We start from the raw sequence: 25,845 nt of genomic DNA, 5'->3' as shown, positions 1-25,845 counted from the left end.
CAGAGGGGAGATGACCTTGTTAGGCTCCAGGCCCCAAGGTTGGACCTGAAGATGGGAAGAGGCAGGACGGTGTGCCCTAGACCTGGGGGGACACTCTTCCAACCTGAGTTTTCACGGAGAACCTGGAAATAGGGGCACGCCATGGCGTGTTGGTGGTTTGTCCCTGGGCCTCACATGCTGAGGCTGGTCCTCAGCCTGGCAGGAGAGGTGGGAGACCTCTCAGGGGCGCCTAGAGGGAGGCCGCAAGACCCGCCCCTCCCAGTCAAGCTCGGTCCTCCTTTCTGGCCTCCTATCTCTTCCTCTCACACACACTCTGGCTAGTGTGATGCTACCTGGCGTGAAATCCTCCCCCTGGGCTGAGCCGATGCCAGCACCATGCCCTTGAACCTACTCCTCAGTCAACTAAATAAACCTCTTTTCTTTATGAAATACCCAGCTTCAGATATTTGATTATAGTACTGAAAAATGGACTAATATAGACTTCAAGATGGTTCCATCAAAGTTAAACTGTACAAACATCAAGGAAGTGTGCGGAGATGTGCAAAAGCAGAGACCAACGGTCCCAGGTCAAGACTCAGGCAGCAACTTAACTTAAAGACAAGGCACATTTGTAGAAAGGAAGGCCCCAGGCGTTCAGGATTCAGGAGGCACTTCTCACCTCCAGGCAGCGAGGCCTAAGGCCTGCGTACCACTGGGTGGACCAACTCGGTCACTTCTCTCACTGCCTTCCCAGTCACCCTTCCAACTCTCTTTGCTGAGATTGCAAATGTACTCATCAACCTGAGTGTCACCAGATGTCACATGTGGGTCAGCCTTCAGGGCAAAAATGTGTTGGTGGGCAAATAGAGGGTTCAGAGAGTCTCACTCTTTCCATTGAGAAATCAATTATTAGCTGCATTTCTGCTTCATAATTGCTTGTTTCATAAGATTGCTTAATGCGAGTCCATCAGAGCCAGGTTAAAATGACAAGTCATCACACATCTTACCCTAAATACTGAGGACCACACTCTGGGAGTGGTAACTCTTCAGAGGCACAACCACACAAGGAACTCCACACACCCTCTGCTCTCCCCTGGAGCTCCCTGAAGACAGCCAAGCAATAGGAGGCCAAGAAATTCAGCACAGGGCACACCACCCTCTCACATCCCCGCGGCCCTGCTGTTCAATGCCCGGCCCTCCTGCCTCCCACCTGCCCTCCATCATTACCATCCTCACTGTCTCTGGGTGACCATCTCTCTGCCTCTAATTGCTGAGAGCCATAGCCGAGTCGGAATGACACATGGCATTTTTGCCAGAATGGAGTGGTTGACAGGTGACCCCAGCAAGCCATTGAGATGATAATGGTTATGTTAAGCTGTGTATTCAATTGTAAATTAGACCCCTGCTGTCCGCCAGGGCCTGCTACTTTGGAGTTCTCAAGGGGATTCCCGGAGAGTTCCCATGGGTTGGGGAAGTGCCAGAGGGGAGGAGGGATTTCCGGTTGGTGTGTGGTGTGACCCCGGGAGAAGACCACGTGGGTGGCGTTGGCGGATAAGTGCACGGTAAGAGTTGAAATAAAGTAGTTGCTGTTTGAACCTACAAGGCTTTGAATTCAAGATAAACTACAAATTATTTTTTAGAATGAGGATGTTGTATGCAATCCCAAGTGGAATACATACGAAATAATGAGCCAGGCTCTATTTGGGACAAATACTAACATATCATTCATTGTTTGCCTGAAGTTAAAATGTCGCTGGGAGTCCTGGATTTACATTTGTTAAGTCTGGCAATCTGAGCCCTCATCAGCCCAGCTGTGGCCATGGTAATGAGTCCTGATGTGGCTCAGGGATGCAGATGGGAGGAGCTGGAAAATGTCCCCAAGGGAAGAGCTGTGGACAGGTGAATAGGGATTCCAAAAACCCTGCCTCACAGAAGCCCAGGGCACCCAGCCAGAGAGGCTTCAACACCCCATTTTACAGATGACAAATGGAAGACCATGGCTCTCCCAGGTCACTGGTGCCACCCTTGGACCCTTGTTGGTTCTTACTCTGCTGGCCTCATGCATATGCAGAACACGCGTCCTTGGAGCTGAACTAGTCTGAACAGTACACCTGTCCCTGTTACATCCCGGCCGTCAGGAGGTCCATGAGAAAGAGCCTGATCTAGTCCAGCTGTGAAGCCAGTGGGCGTGACTGTGTTGCTAAACCCTATTGCTCGGCAGCCCTGGGGACACCGAGGCCAAACCGGGAGGCTCTCCAGCTGCAAACAGTCCTCTCACCCCATCTGGCTCTTGGTGTGAAGGCCAAGGAGAGTGCAGAGATGGCGCTGGAGGAGGTCCCAGGGCTCAGATGACGGCCACAGTCCAGACAGGGGCCCAGTGAGAGGCAGCGGCAGGGAAGGAGGGCTGGGGCAGTGGGGAGGACCAGCCTTGCTCCTGCTGAGCTCAGGCGGTGGGCTGGCCTGTCACACACAGGAGCTCAGTGCTGATCCCATGGTCACCTGTCCGGATTCGCATTCCTCCACGCAGCCAGAGAAACAGGCTCGTAAAGTGTTGAGGATTTCTCTCTGGTCTGTGCCTTCCACACAGGGACCTGGGGGGCCTGGGGCCACAGCCAGCACCGCACACCTGTCCCCTCAGCCACAGGATCAGGCTAGATAAACCACTGGTCTTGGTATTCAGACTCTCCAGCATCATCACGACCCAGGTTTTGAATCCTTTAAAAATATAATATTAAAAAGGCTAATGATTCGATTCCCACTGTAATAATGTATTTCTTAAGTGCTTGTCGTGGGCTGTACAAAGTGACGAATGTCTTACAAATGTACCTCTGGGATGAAGCAGGCAGAATATACTCCACAGGTGAGAACACCAGGAGAGGACGCAGCTGCTGTACCCCAGGCACAAGGCCAACGGACCTGCAGCCCACACTCAGCCCAGGCCGGTTCTACTCTAACTCCCACTCTCAACCACCATCCAGACTGCAAATCAAGAGGGGGAACTGCAAATAGTTATAGTCGGGTCCTGAGACACTCAGCTGTGTTGAAGCAACAGTGAACCTGTGTATCGAGTTTTTCCATTTAGTGATTTTTCATGTTTAGAGATTCTTCTGGTGCATTGAAAACCCCCCTAAGTTCCTTTTTTTTTTTTTTTTCTTGCTCCTTATGGACACCACCGGGACCGTGTGGGTGCAGGCTGAGGCTGGGCGTGTGCAGAGCTCCTAGGTGTGGGCGACTCACACTGTATTCAGCAGGCAGGCGGCTCTGTGGCCACAGCTTCGGGGACATCTCAGAACCAACGCAAATTCCTTGAGGACCACTGGGCCTGGGGGTGGGTTTATTTTGATTTTTTTGATTGAGGTTATAGCCACTCGAGGTTCTAGTTTTTTGGAGGAAGAATCTCCTCTTGGACCCTGGGCAGGCGCTGGGCTGGGACGTCTGCCGCACATGGCGGGAACCACTGATGCTCACGGGGCCTGGCTCGTATCTATGCTCAAAAGCACTTTTGGAGCCCTGACCCCTCTGACTCCTGTGGTCCCCTAGACTCACCTGGATGTCCTCATTTTTATGTAGACCTTGAAAACCTATTTTATCCTGGATTTTTAAGGGCTCACAGACACAGACTGGGCAAAATACCGTCGGCTGCCGTGCCATTGGAAATGGACCTCAGCTCTGTGTTAAGGTAGTTGACTTCTCGAAGCCTCAGTTCCCAACTGTGAAACAGGCTCACTGCTGTGGTCCTGGCTGTGATCCACACACAGCTGGCCTGGAGCATTTGAAACAAGGCCAGTGCGAATGGAGACACACCAGAGCATGAAACACTCCGGGAAGACTCAGCACAAAGAGAAAGCAGAAGACCTCAGTAATGGTTTTTGAATGGCTATAACGCAATTAAAAATACTTTGATAGAATGTGTTCATGAGATACATTGTAAGAATTAATCACACCTATTTATTTGCATTTCTTTAATGTGTCTACCCAGAAAGTTAGAAATTGTGTATGTGGTCCTCCGTATGTTTTAGCAGACAGCACTGACCTAGCAGAGTGGTAGAATCCTGGCAATGTCACAGTGACACCTGATAAGCCATTCCTGCCTCCCCTGTCACTTGTTCCCCAATGTGGCTGCTATGCCTCGTGTGCATGTGGGTGTAGGGTGTGTGTGTGTGTGTGTGCATGTGTATGTGCATGGGTATGTGTGGGTGTGTGAGTGTGGGTGTGTGGGGGTGTGTGGGTATGTGGGTATGTGAGGTGTGTGTGGGTGTGTGAGTGTGGCACTGGGTGTGGGTGTGTGAGTGTGGCACTGGGTGTGGGTGTGGGTGAGTGCAGGTGTGTGAGTGTGGGTGTGTGCATGTGTGTGGGGGGGTATGTGTGGGTGTGTGAGTGTGGGGGTGGGGGTGAGTGTGGGGGGTGTGGGGGTGTGGGTATATGGGGTGTGTGTGGGCATGTGTGGGTGTGTGAGTGTGGCACTAGGTGTGGATGTGGGTGAGTGTAGTGTGTGAGTGTGGGTGAGTGTGTGTGGGGGGGTGTGCACGAGCAGGCATATGCTTCCTCTGCCAGGCTGTTGCTGGGAAGCAGACGCTGACCCTCTCCTCTCTGGTCAGGAGACTTGGGGCTGGTTCCAGTCGCAGCTCCACACACAGTTGAGAAGCTCGTGGATGCGACAGTCTTTTAGAGAGAGCCACGGTGTGTCCCTGCACCCTTGCTCACTTGCCCCAGCTGAGGGGGAGTGACCCACAGAGGGTCAAGGTGGGAAGGTTAGATGGGCATTCTGGGCTGGGCTCGGCACTTCCACGAGAGTAAATCCTACTCCCTGGGACCTGCTCTCCTTGACCTTGCAGAGCTGCCCGGGGCCAGGCCTGCCTGGGCCTGGATGGGCAAATCTAATAAACCCTAAAACACAGGGTTTATTAGTAAACCTATTTATTTCTTCAGCTCTTACACAAGGCCTTCAAGTGAGCCTCCTTCAGCGTAAAGGGAACATTTTTGCCACCATCTTTCACGGCTTTGCTTAATTTCTCAAATTGTTCAGAAAAATAACTGAGAGGGGCACTATTGATTGGGACCCTCTTGGGATCTCAACATGATCTAAGTCCAAAATTGAACATGTTCTTTTCTCCAGGAGGACATAGTACAGTCTAATTTAACTACACCAGGAACATCATTCAGAAGTCGAAAATTTCCACTTAACCCGAGAGTAGCCGAAGGCAAGCAGTCAGCTATGACTTTGGGGGTAAGATTCCAGCCTTCAGGAGGAAAGAGCGATCAAAGCTGCAGGGGCCAACTGTCCTGGAACACGGACTGGACTGCGAACACCTTCTAAACCACGTTCACCGTGCAGCAGGTCCTGCGGTGAAGGCTCAGTCACTCCAAACTTTAAGCCATCCACAAACACAGGGACGTCAGGATCATCAAAAGCAGTGGCTTGAACAACAGCCAGGCATCTGTAAAAGCTCAGAGCATTTCCTAGAGTGCACTTAGTGTATCTGCTGACGTGCACGTGATGCCTGGTGACAGCTCACTTAGAACTCATCAAGGGGTCAGAGACGCAGAGGGAACAGAGGCCCGGAGCCACTGAGGGCTCCAGCCGCGCCCCGGCCCTCTCAACGCCGCTCAGGACCCGCGAATTCCAGGAATGACCTCTGGGAAAGCTGTCCTCCCTCTCTTGGTTCCAAACTTTACGCGTCTGGACACGGAGACACAGGGCATTTGCTGTGCCCCCAGGGCCCGTCAACAGGGGTGCTACTCCTGTCTTGCCTGTCGCCGGTCAGCGGCCAGGGGCGCCAGCCTTCCTGCGCTCAGCAGCCAGGCGACGGGGTGAGAGAGCTCGCCAGGCTCACACCTTGCCCAACATCTACTGGGAAAGCTCTCCCTGTCCTCTGCACAGTGACCCGGGCAGTGTGCTCCCACAGGGCTCCGTGACACATACAGCTGCTGCACTTGACATTCAAGAGCCTGACACGACTTAATGTCCTTAAGGATATCACAGTCACACCGCGGAAAGGTGATCCAAGCTCCTTCCTGGTAACTCGCTCCCTGGAGTCTGTCTCTAGGAGGAAAGAAGTGCTGCAGTTGGGACATAGGGAGGCTCTGGAGGCTCCTCTGGGTCTGACTTAGAGCAACATCAAGAAAACTTCAGGATCAGGGTAGTTTGGGAGGCCGAGGGGAAGTCAGGAGAAGTACGTTCTGGAAACCAAGAGAATATTTGAAAAGGAAGGAGAAGGTGATCAGTGCCAAATGACACACAGAAGTGACATCAAATAAGACACCGTGACTGGGGTGGGTGTGATCAAGTGAGGGGTCAGGCTGGGGGCAGGCAACCTGGGGTCCCAAGGAGGTCAGAAGCAACAGAATTGGGCGAAAACTAGAGTTGGGGTCGTGTTTAATTTAGTGTGTTGAACCCGAGGAGCCGGGAGAGGACAGCTGGGAGGACACATAGGAAATCTGATGTCTGGTGGTGACATCAGGACTCCTCGCTGAGCAAACACCAGAGAAGCCCTCCTAGGCGCCTGGCCCCGTCCTGGGCACAGGGGGATTCTGCGTGAGCAGGAGACCGAGATTCAGTCCTCTTGGAATTGGAGGGTCAAGGAGGAGCGGGCGATGGACGGGCAGGGGGCAGGGGGCGAGGTACAGGAGCACACCTCAGGTAAGGGGGAGTGGGCAGCTTGAGGGAGGGGAGTCAGGGAGGCCTCTGGGAGCTGGTCTCTGAAAACCCACCAAGGGAGTGTCTGGAAGAGGGTCTGCAGCAGCAGGAACAGAAAAGGCCAGTCCTGCATGGGACACACCAGGTGCAACCCAGGTCCGTGGGAGGTGGAGACTGAAGGACCAGGGGGTAGAAGGGGTGAAGTCAGAGGCCACAGCTGGTCAGATCACGCCTGTCCTTGTAGGCCACACCTGTCCTCACAGACCAAACCTATCCTTGTAGGCCACACCTGTCCCCACAGACCACACCTGTCCTCGTAGACCACCCCTGTCCTCGTAGACCATACCTGTCCTCGTAGACCATACCTGTCCTTAGAGACCACACCTGTCCTCGTAGACCACACCTGTTCTCGTAGACCACACCTGTCCTTAGAGACCACAGCTGTCCTGTAGACCACACCTGTCCTCGTAGACCACACCTGTCCTCGTAGACCACACCTGTCCTCGTAGACCACACCTGTCCTTAGAGACCACAGCTGTCCTGTAGACCCACCTGTCCTTATAGACCACACCTGTCCTCGTAGACCACACCTGTCCTTGTAGACCACACCTGTCCTTATAGACCACAGCTGTCCTTGTAGACCACACCTGTCCTTATAGACCACAGCTGTCCTGTAGACCACACCTGTCCTCGTAGACCACACCTGTCCTCGTAGACCACACCTGTCCTTAGAGACCACAGCTGTCCTGTAGACCCACCTGTCCTTATAGACCACAGCTGTCCTGTAGACCACCCCTGTCCTCGTAGACCACACCTGTCCTCGTAGACCACACCTGTCCTCGTAGACCACGGCCAGGACTTTGGGTTTTCCTAATGGGAGGCCATGGGAGGATCTCAACCCTGGGATGAAAAGTGTGGTGTGTTTTGAAGATGGCGGACGGCCGGCGGGTGGACATCTACGCTCAGCTCCAGACTGGAAAAGGGCAACCTCTGTGCCTGGGCAGCCTCTTTAAGTGACGGACAGGGAAGGAATCGGCACTGGGGAGGGAGCTCGTGAGTGAAGGCAGGATTGTCCTGGCAGTCCAGGGACATCACCAGGCTTGGCTTCACAAGTCACTTCTAGAGAAGATATTCACAGTTGGTCACGTGGGCGGGAACCACATTCCCCAACTCTGTTCCATGGAACCCCACCTGGTAACACTTTACTAGTGGATGCTGACAAATGGGGAGGTGGGTCATTTGGAAAAGTAGGGAGCTAACCCCCGTCTTCCCCACCAGAGCCCTCAGGAGATGGAGGGTACTGATGGGCAGCGGGTGTTTTCAGAGGAGGGATGTGTGCGGCCCCTAACCTTGAGCTGCTAGGGACACTGAAGACTGAGCCCCAGCAAACACGGTGGGATGTGCTGCCCTGGGAGGCTCCGGGTGATTTTATTTATTAAAGTTCTATTCCACGTGATCTTGGTGAATATTTTCTGTGACAAAGAATGGGACCTGGTCATGGTGGAGTTCACCTGCCACCTCAGCAACTTGGGAGGCTGAGGCAGGAGGATCCAAACTCCAAGCCAGCCTCGGCAACGTAGCAAGACCCTGTCCCAAGCTGAAAATAAAGAGGGCTGGGGATGCAGCTCAGTGGTCGAGTGCCCCTGGGTTCCATCTCCAGTACCTTGGGGAGAAAAAAACAAAAAAGAACTAAAATATGCTTCGCTGATATGCTTATTAAAGGGGTTTATTTTTTAATTCTCATTTTAAAAGTGGAAATTAAACGACTTATATATTTTTCTCCAAAATATAATGAAAACCTCGGTTACACTGCTTACTTTTAACCTGGTATGGTACATAGAACCTTCAAGTAATTTTTCATTCTATGGCAAATGGCGCTTGGCTGACAGTGATTTTGTCCCTCATCCCATCCCCGGGAACAGTTGGCAACATCTGCAGCATTTGGGGTTGTGACAGCTTGGGAGGGGGTGCAGGGTGCTGGCAAATCCCCTGCAGGGCTTAGGACAGTCCCCGTAACCATAATCATCCTGTCCCCATGTCAGTAGCGCTGCCATTGAGAAACGGCTTTGGGCCCTCTGCAGGGGCAAGGACAAACGGAGGTGGTAACCTGACCTGTCGATTGAAGTTGGATAAGGGACCGCTTGGGACGGGTTTGCATCCTGACTCGTCATCATCTGCCAGCTGCGGGGCCGTGGGCGAGGTATCTAAGCTCCCTGGGCCTCAGTCTCCTCGTCTGCAAGGTGGCTACAGCTTAAGGAAGCCGACCAGGCAAACAACAGGAGGCCCAGCACCTTGCTCACACACGTGGCCTCTCCCACTCTCCGGGGCAGTGGATGTGGCGGTCAACAGAAGAACTGGCCTGAACTCGTCTGCTTTTCCCAAGGCTTAACAGATGGCATTGCTCACTGGGGAAAACATCCGGTTTCTCTTATCCAAGATTCCACACGGATCTCCTCTAGAGAGCCCTCGCACCAGCGGACAGGAGACTGCTGCTAACACTGATTTCTTTTCTGAGGTCCTAAGATCTGTTTTGGAATCCATGATGCAGTAAGGTTTGGGGCAGACTGTTGACATTCATTCTGAGCATTTTCCACTGGCCTATTGTAGGACATCTGATGTTAGAGACAGGCTCAATAATGCAGGCTCCAAAAGCATTCTGGTTGTCTAATTAGAGAGAAATGATAAAAACCACTAATTGGCCTCTGAGTCTTTCTGCATAAATGACTCTTGGCCACACTGAGACAGGCGTGGGGACGGTGACACCTGTTCGCAGCACCGAGAGTGTGTCGAGCAGGTGTGTCTGCGTCCCGTCAGCACCGTCCTGGGTGTGTCCCCGGCCCCCACCGCCTGCGGTTCTTTCAGCGTTCAAAGCCCAGGCCAAGGAGGCTGAGGTTAAGGGCACAGACCCTGGCACGGCCTAGCGATGGCCAGTCCTACGCTCTCCTTGGCCAGGCTGCAGTTACTCAGACACTGACTTGGCGCAGGGTTGGGTGGTGTGGCGACACACGCAGACACACCAGCACATACACACACACACGTTGAATCTCAGGAAAACTCGAGAATGTACCTGTCCACAGGGGTCCCTTTAGGACGGTGGCAGGCTGAGGCCACACCCACCGTCCCAGCTCGGGGAAGGTCTGGGGTGATGCCCCAGCCCCCACCACCAAGGCCGATTCCTGCGTGGAGACTTTCCGGCTCTGGCCTCCAGGACCACCAGCTTCCCTGAAGATGACCAGAGTGACATGGGGGTGAAGAGAAAGGACAAGAAAAGGCACTGGCAGTTTTCCAGGGAGCGAACTTTGTCTCGGGGTGAATTTGGGCCTCAGGGAAGGAAGAAGCAAGGGCAAGGCTGATGGGAAGACAAGGACTCCACACTGGCCCTTCAGCGAGGCCAAGAAGGCCATGTGAGCCTTCCAGAGCGGACGGGCGGAGAGTGCCCAGAAGAGGCAGCGTGGACATTGAGCACTCAGTCACTATCATTAATACTCCAGATTAAGATCTGCGCTAAAGCATCTGCAAGCCAGAAAATAATGGAGTGGCTGTCCGGGTTTGGAGTTTTATCTTAAATAATAGGCCATTCAATCTCCAAACAACCGTGGTGAGATCCTGATTATCCACGGGAAGCCCTGCACCCTGAGCCTTTCCTTCCTCCTCTGCCCAGTGTCTGACAGGGCCGGCCTGCACCTGGGGAAGCCAGGTGTGTGGGCATATGCCACAGGCCTGCTTTGAAGAGAATCACCAGTGTCTTTTCCTCTTCAATTATCACTTCATCATTTATTATCAATTGTTACTTTATAATGTGACTGTAGGTCCCTCCCTTGCCTTAGGTCAAGAATCAGGGACAAGGGCTGGGCTATAGCACAATGGCAGAGCACCTGCCTGGTATGCTTGAGGCCCTCCCTGGGTTCCATCTCAACACTGCATGCACACGGATGCGCGCACACACACACACACACACACACACCCCAAACAAACAATCCAACAAAAAACAGTGACAAATAGGTTGTATATTTGCATCCAGATGAGGATCCAATTGTCCTTGGGGCCACTCAGGCCATTAAGTGCATCAACTGAATGGACACTCTTGAGCCTGGGGAGGTTGGCGGGTGGTAGCTGGGGGGCTGCAGGGGTAGCCAGTCCTCCATCAGCGGCATCGGAAGCTCCCCGGCTCCTGCCTGTGCTTCTCTGGCTGAGGAGGTTGTCCTAAGTCGAGCAGCTCGGTCCTAAGTTGTCAGCTTGGTTCCTCTGCAATAGTGATGTCTAGTCCTTTCTGGAGAACAGTAGGGGAGAGGGGACAGAGGCTTTGCAAGGGAGCCTTAATTCTTCACCTAATCAGATAAGGCGAAGGTTAAGAAGCCGTTAATGAAAATGACAATTTTCCTTGGGACTGGATTAATGAGCACCACAATCCCAAGAGAGATGTTAAATTACTTGAAGAAAAGAAAATTGCAGGAACCAATTGACTTTTTTTTTTTCCCCCAAGTCTTATTTTTATTCAAAGAGCTCTTCAGGTTAAAAATAGAACATAGAAATAAGAAAGTCATTTAAAAAACCGGGAGAGATGGTTTTCTGTTTCTTTTATTAGTCACTTCTGGGTTTCCAGGCTGTCATCTGAATTTCTCCCCCATGAGCTCCACCCGGGAGGGGCCAGGAGCTCTCGGGGTGGGCACAGAGCCTCTGCCCTCTGCAGCAGGGATTCTGAAGTAACGAGCCCTGGCCGCCTTCAACTCACCATGGTGCAGAGTCCTGGGTCTGGGGAGAGGGCCTGAGAGTCTGCGTCTTAGACCACCCCAGGGCCATGTCGAGGCTGGTAAAGGGCGGAGGGGCTGGTGGAGTACTGTGCCCCCACAAGAACAGGGACCTGGTCTCCACTCTGGAACTACATTAGCTCTATGGGTTCTCTGACCAGTCCAGAAGGAAGTCTCCACTTTGTGGACAATTAACTGGACCCTAGTTCTTTTTTCCCTTTTCCAGGGTTTTCACTTGGCCCGCCCAAGTTCACCTAGCTCGGCCTGCCATTCCCAGTCTAAGCCCCCAGAGACTCATCACACGCTTTTCCTCCTCCAAGACGCCTCCCTGACCTGGCGCTGGGACCAGGTGACTCTGTTCACACCCAGTTCCCTCTCCCACACACTGATGTGCCCCTGTATGCACCGGCTACCTACTGCTCAGTAACAAGTACCCCAAATCGGGTGGCTTAGGGTAACTATAAACAGTGGTCCCTGATGGCTTCCGGAGCCAGGAATCAAGGACATGCCAAGCCTTGGGGTTCTGGCTTGGGGTCCCTGGGAGGTTAAGTCAAGAATTCCGCTGGACTTGCCTGAGCTCAGTGAGTCGGGGCTGGTTATTGGCTGTAGATCTCAATTCTTCTTCACAAGGGCCTCTCTGAAGACCACTGAGACGTTCTCATGCGTGAAGGTCTTGGTTGTTGGCTTCCCCAGGTTGAGAGTGGACAGAGGGACACAGACGGGGCAAACACCAGGCAGAACCCACAAGTTTTATGGCTTCTTCGCCTTAGAAGTCATGCAGCATCATTTGTGCCACTTAATAGAAGTCACTAAGTCCAGCCTACCCCAAGCGTCAGTTTCTATGAATTGCAGGAAAGACGGTCAGAGACGCATTTTAAAATTATGATATCAACAGATTATACTTTCCAAAGATGGCAGTGACAATATCACATCTCCCCCAGGCTCTTTTAGAATGTAGTCATTCCCCCCTCAAAAGCAGGCCAGAATTCCCCTCCTCTTGCCCTGGGAGGTGCCGATGGTGCTTGTTACCAGGAGAGTGGGCAGAAGTAATGCAAGACTGTTAAGGTCAGATCATAAAAGGCAGAGCTCCTCCAGCGCTCTGATCTGGAACATTCCCTTCTGGAGCCCTGAACCACCAGTAGGGAATCCTACCGCCTTGAGGCTGCGATGCCAGGAGGAAGACCAGGCTACATGATGAGCTGCTCGCCTGACAGCCCCAATTAAGGCTCCAGCCAGGAGCTGACATCAACTTACTTCCAGACCTGGGGTCGGCTGTCGGCTACTGTCTCCTGCCCCCAGTGTCCAGCCTTTCCTCTGAGAACAAGCCTGCAGGGGCGGACTCCAGCTGTGCCCACTGGTTCCTGGTCAGATTCCAGACCCACAGAATCCACAGGCATAATGGAATGCTGTTTTCAGTCACCGAGTTGCGGGATGGTTTGTTACACAGCATATAGTAACTGGAACACACTCTGCATTATCATTGTTTAGTTATGGTCTCTCTCTCTCCTTGGATTGTGAGGCCATAGATCATCTGGGTCATTAGATGTGTCTTTCTTACTCACTCATGCATATAACGCTTGGCTCGAGATACAAGCTCAAGGAACGTTTGTTAAGTGGATAATGAATGGAGTTTGTGAAATTCCGGGGGAGAATTCTCTTTGCTTGGAACTCAAGAGTCCCACTGGTTGGAAGCCGGGAATACAATGAACTTACTCCTAAGCCAGCGGGGTGCACCCATCTCCGGCCCTGGAGGGTTTTGCTGGTTTTATTTTTCCCCTGCCCTTCCTTTGACACTGAAAGCATTTTATAGGTCTGTTTCCACTCCTCCGCAAGGACTTGCATGCCATTAACAAAATCAACAGTGAAAATGATCAGAAATGTGGTGGCGACCTCAAAGCCAGTAACACTTGGCTCATGGCTGATTCCAGGTCGTGACAGCTGACTTGACTTCTCATTCTGCACACATAGTCCGGAAGACGGGTTTAAAAATCCTAGGTTTTTCTCAGTTATATTCATACAAGTTGAATGCATTTAATCTTCACATTTATAAACATACACAAAGGGGTATTGTTCATGAATCATGCTATTTTTTTGTGTAAGCATAAAGTAGAGGATGGATGTGTGGACTTCGAGGAGGTCATCTGAGTTGCTCTGGATAAAGGTTCATCAGTACATGCTCATTATGTCCTTCAGCTGGTCCTTGACCTAATGTGTTATTGTATTGTGTTTAATAATGACAAGTGCCTCCCGCTAATATCCATGGAACCAATTTCATAACAGCTCCACCTCTGAAGGCAAATTCTCCAGGCCCTGCTAAATCCTCTCACCATATTTATCCTTCAGCAGAAGACGGTTATCTAGAAACAGCACTCAGTTCTCATTATCTCATTATCATCTCTTGATTACGTTTAACTCCCCGAAATTTTACAAATGCTAATTAAATCTTAAAAGGACAATGTCAATCAAAACTGATCTACGGTGGCTTGTCATCAGCAGCTTCAAATAACAATTTCCTCAAATGCAAAGCAAGTGCCCCAGTGCCAAATGCAGGGGACACACTCTGATGTGGTGGATCACAGAGGCAGGAAGATCTGCCCCAAGTGCAACCCACACTCTCAGGGAAGCCGAGCCGCCACTGGGCTTCTTTGGAATTATGAGTGAGTCGGCTATCAGAATGATTTCTGTTTTCTTCAACAGTCACCCCCAAATAAGAAAGATCATCACATTCAAAACGAGACCCGAGGACCAGGGAGGTAGCTCAGTGATAGAGCACTTGCCTGGCATGGGCAGAGGCCCAGGTTGGAGCCCCAGCACCACAAACAGAAAAAAAAAAAATTAAATAAATATATAAACCTGCTACAAACGACTTTGTGCCACTGTTCATTAAAAAGCACCAGAGAGAGAGAGAGAGAGAGAGCAGGGAGGATCTCATTGCTGATAAAACAGAGGAGTCAGCCGTGTGTTAGGGAGAGTCAGATAAAGACCACTGGCACGGCTGATCCTGAAACTGTGCCTTTCCCTCTGGTTCATGCCCGACCCTCCTGGCTGCCCCGCCATGGACGGTGGGATGCATGTCCCACTGACCACAGGGCCCTGTGTGACTCTCACTCCAGCTTATCAGAAACTCAAGCAGTGGAGCCAAGTGGCTAGAACCATCCCAAAGCAGGAGCAGAGGCAGCCACAAGGATCCCTGTGCCTGCATTTCCTGGGGCTGAGGTTAGAGGGTTCTCTTCCTGCATCAATGCTGGGCAATAATGCAGCAGCATCAAGAGTGACCAGGAGGGACACTTCAAGGTCAGAAACCTGAAAGAGCAACCCCTCCCAGCCAAAGAGGGCAGAGGGGCCTCTAAAGCACAAGTCACGGGTGACTTAAAATGCATTTGCTATATTTCCACCTACGGCATCCCCAACCACCATGGAAAATCAACTAGGAAAGTGGCTAGTTTTACAGTAAGAAGCAATAGCACTTTCAAAGGAGAAAGGGTTTCATAAAATGTCCTACTGGCAGGTCACAGAAAAACAATACAAAACAAAACATCAAGTTGAAGGGAAATCGATTCTTGAGAAATGGATTAGAGGAAAAGGCCATTGTAAGAGTTGAAATTGTAATAACAGCAAACGCGCGCACATAAAACCCCTTTCCTTTTGGATCTCATTTTCAGAGTCGTGTCTTCTACAATAGGACCTTAGGGGGCTGGGCTGCAGCTCAGTGATGACCACTCGCCTAGCACGCGTGAGGCCCTGGGTCCATGCCCACACTGCGAAATAAACAAATCACCCAAATAAATAAACGGACAGCAACAAGGTTCTCCTGGACTTCCAGGTCCATGCTGGAGAACACACACTTCCTTCTGTTCCACTAAACTATGGACGTGGCATAAAACGTGAACCTGAGTCCCAGGCAGGCTCAGCCCGGCGTGCAGTCATCGTCTTTCCAGCTTTAGTGGTACTTCCTTTTCTTTCCTTGAAGTCCTTTTGTTTTTAACAGCTCAGTACACACTCATGAGTACGCATGTGCACACACATCAGAGAGTGTCAACATCTAAAGATTCAATTTTTTTTTCATGACATTCACATCATTTAAGACAAAACCCAATAAGGTGTCTCCCCCTCTGTCCCTTAGGTCCCTTGGATTCACTCAAAACAATGAACTACTTGGATGGAAAAAAATAACCACCATCCATCATTTAAAGCTTTAAGATTCATAGCTGCAGAAAAATAAAACTTAGGAAAGAGAACTGGAAAAGGAGTATATATGTTCAAAACAAGACAATTTGATGCTGACTGATACAAATAAGGAATCCTTCCCAAGCATCTACACAAGGCACATCAAACACTTCAATCCCATCAGTTCATAATCTGTAGCCATTCAAGCAAAACCAGAGGAAATGTGTGGCCTGCCCAACAGGAAGGAACTGTGAATCACCAGCTGGAACAATGCCCCCAGGCCCCTCCGCGGGCATGAGTGTCAAGGGGAGACCCATGCTGGAGGGGGTCCCGGGAGCCCTCACCTTGACCCCCTAGGCGTCGCTGGGGAAGATGACTCACAGCCAGCGGCCCTGGGAAGTCAGGGCACCATACGTGGGACCGAAACCCGGTGCTGCGTGGGCTGGTGCTGCTGGGCTGTAGGATGAGGCGCCATCCCCACCAAAGTGGGACTGTGGCACACAATGGTGTCCCCCCAGGACCCGCTGGAGGACAGCTAAGCAGAACGCCACAAGACTGTGTGAAGGCCTGCGTCCTCCTCTCCTGGGCTTGGACGAAGCTCCAATCAATTTCTCTAACAGCGTGGGATACCACGTGGCTCAGGCCTGGAGAGGAGGCTTGATCACCCCTCACTCATGAGGAAAGTACTAGAAAACGTCTCCACACACCGACCCATCAAATATGGCAATGGGTCTGACAAAGAGGGCAGGGGTTTCTGTTTCTTTTGATGCTGACCTTGCTAGTCGGTCCCACAGCCAGGGACACGGGAGAATTGGGGCCAGCACAACAGGGGCCTCTGAAAGTTCAGGGCGGGAGGCACCTGGAAACAGGCAGGACAGAGCCAGGCCTGGGGGCCACTTAGGACCCCAGGTCAATCCTAATGGGCTCCTGAGGGTCAGAGGCCAAGTCGTGGATTTTGCCACCGGAATATAAGCTACAAATACGTCTTCATCTGTCTGCCCAGCTCCTAGAACAGAGGAGGCTTCAGCCATATTTGTGGAATGAATGAATGAAGTCAATCAAGGCACACACACCGATGGTGGGTCAGAGGCCAGAGGCCATGGCTAGAACCCAGGGAGGTGGGCAGGAGGCTGGAGAAATGCAAAGGCAAGAACTGAGGGAGTCCCAACGGGCAGCTCAGTCCTGGGCTCTGCACAGTCCTGTGCAGGAGGACCCAAAACCAGCCTGGCCAGCCTGGACCCTTCAGGTCACTGACCACATATGCTCTCAGTGGACACAACAGGGGACAGTCACTTCTTTGTCTCCTATGTGCTTCCCCATGTAAGCACTGGAAACTGTCCATCGACACCGTTTCTGGCTACCCAAGCCTCAGAGGAGCTACCAAAGACTGGTTTAATTATCAGCTGGCAGGCACGATCAACGGCTGGCCTCAGCTCAGAGAATGCCCCGGGGACGGCTCTGCGCCTCCAAACCAGTTCTGCCGGCTCCGCAGACGGGCTGGAGACAAAGGCAACAGGCCCGTCTGGGTCCTGAACAATCACCTGCACCACATCCAGCTCGACACCAAGTTTTTCTTTAGTGAGCGACCAACTCTGCTTTTACGTGATATTTTAAATACTGCTTTAAATCCCCCAGTGGGATATCAGGACGCTCCTTGTGTCTACGAAGCACAGTACAGTTTTGATACTCATTATTAAATGAGTCTCTACAATTGGGCAAGACATCCTAATTATCCTATTTAAGTTATGGTCCCACTCCTACATAACCCAGAGCACTGTATTTCTAATCTGTTGCTTGGTTTGTGAATGTCTTCGCAGAATTGGGTTTCCGCCCTCCGTGGGTAGGGAGCGTTCGCGCCCCAGTGGGCGTGTTTGTGTTGGGTCTCAAGTTCCCCTAAGCTGTGGCTCACTCCCCGTTCTTGCTCCTGACTTTGTGAAATGCACAATCGTACCAGCATGTGTGGCAGGACAGTGACTTGGTGCGGCCTCAGCCCCAGTGGTCACATCAAAATATCCTCCTTGTTCGGCCTGAGTGTTCCACAGGTCTATCTCTCTGGCACATGTAATAGGCAAGACCCATGTTTAAAATTCACAGCTAGATCTCTTTGAATCTCGAACATTCTGGTCTTTATGTCCTGGCATCCAGCACATTCCTGAAATACTGAGATCCTTCCCTGGCTCAGGACCACCCAGCAAAACAAAACCCACGGCTCTTGTTGGGAGCCCACACTCAAACAGTCCCAACCCATGGTCACCATCCATCCTGATCTGTCCTTTCCAGGTGGCTGCACCTCTCCTTTATCCTTCATGCAGCAAGATCACCTCTCAGTCTGCACGCCAAATTGGGCAGAGTTGGCAAAACCACGTTCATCTCTCTCCTCGCCAGCAAAAGTCAGCCTGCTCCCTCCTGGGGAGGGCTCCACCCTTCTCTGCCCCCAGAGCCGAAAGCTGTTGGTCTCAGATGCGCTTGCCTCCTCTACTACTGCCCCATGTCCAGTGGAGAGAGATCAGAGAAAAACAAACAAAAATGCCATTCAACGCCGGCCAGATTCAGGAGGTGCCAAGAGCTCTCGGACTTGACAGGGCTCCTTCACAGTCCAACAAAGACCAACAGTTTGGAGACACAGATACAAGTTGGTGATGTCTCTGTTTCAAAAACAGCTCTGACCCTGTTGGGTGGTGGGGTTGGGGGTGAATAAATTAATAGTCAATGGGTGTGAAGGACCGAGGCACCCAGGCGAGCCCTTGCGGGAAGCTGTGATCAGGGAGAGCAGAGCACCCCTGGATCTTCATTTCTCAAGCAGCTGTCAGCACCAGCAGGCCTCCTGGGTCCCGGGGGGCAGAGAAGCACAGCAGCTGCCCTCTCCCATGTTCAGGCTCAGCTTTGTCAGTCCAGGGAGATGGTGCGCAAGCTCAGACCACGTCCGGCCCCAGCACTGCTGACGTGGAAGCGATGGCCCTGGGTGATGGGTGCCCGTCCACCTGCCTCCCTGGCCGTCCGGGGCAGGTCTCCTGTCCACACCTTGATTTGATCACCGCGCCCCTCTCGTGTTGCACTTGTTCTCTGCCTTTAGACTTCCTTGTCCTTGTCCCAACTTCCTCTGGCCTGACTTAGCCATGAAAGATGAATGCACAGAAAGAGGGGCATGCCAGGGGGGAGACAGTGAGCCAGGTGTGGGCACACAAGGGGTCAGGAGAAGAGGGGTTCCACTTGGGAGGCCAGGTGTGGAGCTGGGGCTGGAAAATGCAGCCTCAGGACAGAACCAGGCTCCAATCATCTGGCTGCAGCGCTTGAGCCCAAGGCCCAGCTCGTGGTCAGAGCAGGGGCTCAGTGAGTGTCCACTGAAGACCCGGGGCATTTAAAAACACTCTCGGGTCTCACATGGAGGCTGCAGGGCTGTGGAGGAGAGAGACGTCTGCTCAGAGCTTACTGCAGTGACCCAATGGCTTTCTCGTATCCGAGGGTCCATCCACACCCATGCCAGCCCAGGACAGAGGCACGGGCCTCATCCCTGCCTCCTCTCACTAACCATGCATGTCCTGCTCTCCTTGGAGACGTGGGAATAGAACTTGTTACTTCCAACTGAAAGAACTTAGCTGTTGGTGTAGAAATTGATCATGAATGATCACACAGTTTGAACATCTTAAGGATTCTGGTGGAAGGGCTGACTCGGGGGAGCAATCACCTAATCAACACGTTAAGATTTCCAAGGAGAAACGCCAGATGAAGGAGGACCAGAATCCAGCCCAGCCCGCCTGCTCTGCAGCTGCCCACGGGGTGTGGCTGCCTCGGTCAGCTCCCTGCCACGCGCCTCACTCCTTCCTTGGACAGACGTTGTTCCCTCACTAGACCTTGACTGGGCTGAGGGGCGGGGAGCCTGCGTCCCCTCACCTCTTGGTACCAAGCACAGTACTCTGCTGAAGCCTGTAAAGACCACTGTCTGCCCCTCCCTAGCCTCTACAGTGCTCTGTGAAGGCTGATGTCTTGGATCTTGAAGGCTGATGTGCCCTTTGCTTCTGAAAAGATAACCATATGCCAGATGGGCATGCACCTGCACAAGACCCTCCTCACAGTGATGGTGCACACGGTGCTGTGCTGGGAAATGGTCAACAACCAGCTCGGGGCGGCGGGGGGGTGGGGGAGCTGATTAATAGCTTTACTGATTTCCATGGTGCAAATATCCCCACTGTGGTTGATGTCCAGCTGTGGATGTAAAATCACCAAATGAGAAGCTGGGAAGAGATGCACAGCAGCTCACTGTGGTATATAATTTCTAGAACTCAGAAACAAGAATGTAAATAACCTAAGGGCAAAGATTATAGTAAATGAAGTCAACTACCCAGGGAATGATGAGTTTTGAGTATTATCTTTGTTTTGTTGTTGGGGTTTTTTTGTTTTGTTTCAATTTATCTATTGGTACCAGGGATTGAACCAGGGGCACTTAACCACTGAGCTACATCCTCATCCTTTTATTTTTTTTTTTTATTTTTAATTTCGAGACGGGGTTTTGTTAAGTTGCCAAGGTGGGTTCTGAACGTGGAATCCTCCTGCCTCAGCCTCCCGAGCTGCTGGGATCACAGGTGCGTGCCACCACGCCCGGCTCATCTTTGTTTTATTACAGAACCTACTTCATATTTATGCTCTGAGTTTAATCACCGACTTGGAAAACCCCTGACATTTTACCTGCTGGCACTGGTGAATGGCCCAAGCTGTTCCTAGCACACTCCTGGATGCGGAGATGGGCCTGTGACTCAAACTGGGCCAGGCACTGGAGCTGAGGGGACCCTTGTCCTCCTTGGAACAGAAAGGAAGGAAGGGGGCAGGGCGCTGGCAGCTGGCATCCATGGGGAGGCCGCTGCAGAAGCTGAAAATCAGACAGCGCGTCTGCACAGGCAGCCACGTGGCCCGGCGCTCGGCACGCTGCTCTCGTGGCCAGGGCCCAGGCTCACCGCCCGCCCGCACTGGCTCTATGAGCTAGTAAGTCCCTGTCTTCGGCTGGAGCCAGCTGGGCTTTAGGCCCAAGCTGCCAGGGGCCCTAGCCAACCAAAGGCCAGCTGGGCACACCCCCTTCCCAAAGCCTTCCCTGCCGTCCAGCCCGTGGTCACCTCTCCTGCTCCTTGAAATTCTGCAGAACTGCGCCCCTCCCACCTCAGTCAGGAATCAGCCCCACCACCCTGTGTTTCCTTTCTCTGTGCTGAACTGGCTTTCACGGCTGACACTAGAGGTGCCCTCAATGCAGTCTGAGCTCATTCAATCATTATGACCTGAAACCAGGAAAGGCAGTGAGCTCCTCCAGGTCTTCCAGTCAGCGCTCCCTGCAGGCCAAATGAAAGTATGAGGAAGGACGCTGGGAGGCTCCAGTGCTCCAGGGGCTCACACCAGACTCCAAGTGATCTTCTGTCCATTCATTCACCCACTTAGACAGCCCTTGTCTAATGCCAGGGCAAGCGTGGCTGCTGGCTCTGTGACCTGACCCCTAAGCAAACATCACTGCCCTCAGAGTTCACACTGGTCAGCCAGGGTCGGCACTGCAGGAGCGCCAACTGGGAAGCACTGGAAAGGCACGTGCATCTCTCTGGAGCTCGAGGGAAATTGAGAGACAGTGTATAAAGGCAATGGAGTGGGACTTCAGCAGAGCAAGCTACCAGGCCCATTAGTAAGATACCCCCAGACCTGGCATTGCACACCTGCAAGTCTGCCAGAAGGCACCACTGTATTCTCTCAGTGTGGCAATACCTGCCTGTAATGCCACGAAAATGACCTTAAGCATCACACGCACATTATTCTGATGCAAATTACATGAAAAGGATTCTCCACCTTCACGTGCCCACAGGAGGTCCCTAATCCAGACAGGCCTCCAACTGCCCGATTATGTGTACAGTTTTAAAATGACCCTCAAACACAATGTGTGGACAGCAATGTTAGCCTTCACTTTTTCTCTACTGTTGAATTTATCAGTAAATAACTGTCTGAAGCAACACACGCGAGGGTCAAGTTCATAAAACACAGATGCTCAGCCTCAGTGGCGCTCGGAGCCCGCAGCCAAAGCATCATATCAGAGTCTGTTCAAAGATGCTCCTTGAGAAACGAGCAGTGGTGGATTCCCAGGACAGAGGGCAGGGCAGTAGACACTGAAACCTGGGCATCTGGGTTACCATAGTATCTGCAGGCCTCGCCTTGAGATCACCCACCACGGTCAGAGAAGGCACAGAGTTCTCTCTGGTTCTGGAGATGGGTTAGAGCCTAGAGACCTGCACTTGGTGTGAGCAACCTCACCCAGTTTGTCAGAGAGCATCCCAATTTTAGAACAGAAAGTCCCAAGGCTCAGTCTGAGGGTCATGGGAAGATTGATTACCTGAGCATTGCCCTGGGGAAACAGGACCAGAATGGGAGGAAGGGGTGAATTGGGCTAAATGGTCTTTGCCCATGACCGTGACCATCACCAGCAAAATGGGACCACAGTGGGACCTAGCCACCTGTGTTGCCTAACCATCTGGTCAGTCCAAAACACTATTTTTCTTGCCAAAAAGTTTTAATCCTGTTATTTTCAACAGAATTTGTTTATGTTCGTCCCTCTGCCCATCCACTCATGCATAAGGAAAACATTTACTGCTCCATCTGCCCATCTATCTGGCCTTCCCTTTTTCTACTCTACATACCTGAGACAAATCTGGTATTCCTTTGTTAAATGCTAAGGGCCAGCTCCTTAGAATGCCCTCAAAGACTGTTCTTGACAGATGCAGCCTCTCTGGCCTATAACGGTTCTCACAGATTCTTAAGGCTGGAAGAAGATTTAAAAGCTGTGGCAAGAACTCCTCCATGCTGATGGGTGGACTGAAGAAATCCCTGTGAATCCTTCTGCAAACTGGTTAGACCCTATCTGGGCAGAATCCAGAGGAGGAAGCTGCTGTGTTCCGAGCCTCCTGCTGCATTCGGGAAGGTTCCTACCACAAGAGACCTTTAGCATAGCTCTCTGCAGACGCCTGAGTCCTTCTTTCTAGGGTTGTGAGAATGCTGCAGTCCTGCTCCCACAGAGTGTCCTTCAAATGCAGGAGCACAGCTCTGAGACCCCCAGACCCAGCTCCCCACAGCCCTCAGGACCCACCCCACCCATCACCTCCTCTGCGCCCATTCCAGGTGGTCAGGCTGCCGGTCAAGCAGGCTCTGGCTCAGCACCGTCTGTCAGTGGGATGGTCCCACTCAGGGCGGGCAGCAGCGATCGTACCTGATGTTTTCATAGCAAGCTAGAATTTATTCCCCTTGTTTTACTAACAAGGAACAAAGCCCCAGGTAAGGCGACGCGTCACCAGGTGGCTAGGTGAGCACAGAGGGAGCCAGGCTCCAGGGCAGCATCCTTCCTCCCAAGGGAGCCATGGGAATGCTGGCGGCCAGCAGCTGCCCTCAGCCCTCCCGGAGGTGGAGAGCGTGGGACAGGTGTTATAAACAGTGTGATGGGACACTGGGACCCCTAAGCATTTCTAGTTTCTTCTTCGAAACCAACTGGGGAGTAAGATGCTGAGCAAAATAAGCCAGTCCCAAAGAACCAAAGGCAGGATTGTCTTCTCTGACTCGCGGAGGCTAATTCACAATGGGGGTGGGGCATCCAGGGAAGAACAGAGGTCCTGTGGATTAGGCCCAGGGAGTGAAGGGAGCCCAGGGGGTCTGGGGGCAGGAAGGACAGCAGAATGAATAGAACATTATTACCCATATAGGACTACATGACCTGGTGATTCTACATCACGTACAACAGGAAGAGTGAGAAGTTACGCTCCATTTAGTATGATGTGCGAAGTGCATTCTACTGTCACCTGAAACTAAGTAGAACAAACAAACAAAACCCAACTGGGGAAGCGGGACTACTGTATCTAGAATCCCTGCTCTACCTGGGCCGCAGTGGCATCCGAGAAGGGAAGGCTCAGGAAGTTTGAAAATGTCCCATCTGCCATCTCAGCCTGAGATAAGGTAAAATAGTGGAAAATAGCAAAAACACCTTTTGCCATTAGTCTTCCCTTTTGTTTTAATGAAATTAATTTCCCCCTTACTTCAAATTAGTGTTATTTAACTTCTATTTCCAATATATTGAGATGAAAAGGCTAACACAGTCATCTTCAAATGTTTGATTGCTTGAGAAAACTAAAAATGTACTACTAGCATGCAAATCTTTAAAATTTATGTTTTTTTATAACCTCAAAATGTATTTTTAAATGTTAATCCTATCCAGATAGATAGAATAAAAGACACAAAGAGGAGCCCTGAGGTTTCTTTCTACACCCTGACGCTTGTCTTTCTTAGCTCCTGGGAACACCCGCCCTGCTCTGAATCATCTGATGAAGTTATAAGACACCAAAGTCAAACTTACAGCTAATTTGAAAACTGTAACTCAAGTCACAAGTGAAACTTAATACTTCCAAAAACAAATGGGCTCCTTGACACAATTAATATATTTATAAACTATCAACAACTAAAGCAACTTGCTTAAACCACGCAACCACTCATACAATTCAGTCCAACATGGTTATTCTTAAATGTGCTGTTTCATTAGTGTACCTGTTTGAAACCTAGAGCATTAAGTTCCCTAATTAAAATGTGAAGTCATTTATTATACTAAGGGTCTCAGATTCCTAATAGAAGAATACACACACACACACACACACACACACTTAAGATACAGAAGCAGAGTGTTACTCAAAATAAACAAGGCACGGGACAGCACAGCTACATCACTCTGTTTAAGAACTTAAAAGCCCAGTGTCCTTTCTTATCACCCTCCTTGGACTGAGTCAGCTTCCTGCTGCCAGTCACCAGGGTGTCACCCACACAGCTGTGATATTACTTGACCCACTGAGCTAATAACACACTGATGGACTCGTCAGGTCTCAGTCCCAATACCTCTTTCTTTCCTCTAATTAAACTAGAAAGCGTTGACAAAAAGCTAATTTTGTAATGAGCATCATGTGGAAAAGTTCCATAAGGTAAAGCCCAGTCCTAAATAATGTCCTTTCCCTAGGAAGGGGCCAGTCACACTGGATCAGGGCCACCCTGATGACTTGGTCATCCACAAAGCCCCTACCTCCACACCAGGCCACATCTGCAGGCCCTGGGCGTTGGGACCTCAGTGTCCTGGGGTGGAGACACTGAGCCAGAGCACTAGGCACCCAGCTTTGGTGGCCTTTCTGTCCTCCCAGCTCCTTTCCACTGAGTTAGGACACAGGCTGACTGGGATCCGATCAGATCCTGTGCAGGCCTGGCCTTGCGGAACCACTGGCCCCGGCCTCTGCCAACCAGCTTCGAAGAAGCCTTCAGTCCATCCATCAACACATCACTCAACAGATGGATGGTTTGACAGAATCCCACTCATTTTGTCTGCCTTTCCTACTCTCTATTTCCCATTTGGTTCTTTTATGGTGTTGGTTTTGTTTCTTGTTTTGAAGATGTAAAGACAGTTTTTAAAAATCATCCCCTAGTTATAATACCTAAAAATAGCATGTGGATAAATGAATTTCCAGACTCTATTGAAAGATCTGGTATTAGCTGTACCCACAGCTTTGCATGGTGCTATTTTGACTTAATACTCTACTTAGGGTATAATGTGGTTCAAGGAAAGAATGACCCAGTGGGGTATCTTTCTCTAAAAGCTTATGTGTGGACACTTTTTTCAAAAAGCAAATTAACAATTCCTCCAGGTACGTGGGGTACGATGTTGCTCAGGCCATGACAAAAATAAATCTTGAACTAAACTGACGTCCAAGCAGCTTGGAATCCCCAGGGAGGGACTCGCGGAAGCCCATCCAGCGACAGCGTGCCAACGGCTTCCTCTACACCTGGGCATCCCGTCTCCGTGCCTGCTCTTCTGCTGGCTTCTCGGGGCTTCTTAGGGCTGCATCATTCCCACGGCAGCCTGGTGACATAGGGACGCTGCTGTGGTTTATTTAACTGGGTGCCCCAAAGTTCCTGTGTGGGGAACAATCCCCAAATTCATGTTAATGAATGTGGAGCTGGGGCCTCTAGGGGGTAATTAGGTGCTGAGGTCGAGGGAGTGGGGCCACTGTGGCCAAGAAGAGAGACCTGAGCTACACACCTGCTCTGACAGCGGTGCCATCGATGCAGCAAGAAGGGCTCAGCCGAAGGAGCACCATGGGACTTCCAGTCTCCATGACTGTGGACTGTAAAGTCCCCTGCCCGTGGCATCTGGCCATGGTAGAAAATGGCCTGAGTTAAGGCACGTGACGCACAAGGCCAAGACAGCATCTGGTGGGGCCACCTCCTCTGAAGTGAGGCTGCCGAACCCACGAGATGAGCCCGCCCGCCCTTCCT

At 51.5% G+C, this 25,845-nt stretch overlaps 1 protein-coding gene across 2 annotated transcripts in view; it reads right to left on the bottom strand.

The window, feature by feature from the left end:
• The window catches only part of Agpat4 (1-acylglycerol-3-phosphate O-acyltransferase 4), a 104,829-nt gene that overhangs the window by 28,376 nt on the left and 50,608 nt on the right, over window positions 1-25,845 (bottom strand). The gene's annotated exons all lie outside the window — the stretch shown is intronic.

The sequence above is a fragment of the Marmota flaviventris genome, chromosome 6, assembly GCF_047511675.1.
Source record: "Marmota flaviventris isolate mMarFla1 chromosome 6, mMarFla1.hap1, whole genome shotgun sequence".
Lineage (NCBI taxonomy): Eukaryota > Metazoa > Chordata > Mammalia > Rodentia > Sciuridae > Marmota > Marmota flaviventris.
Note: the sequence above shows the minus strand (reverse complement) of the source record. Positions and strands in the feature narration are given on the sequence as shown.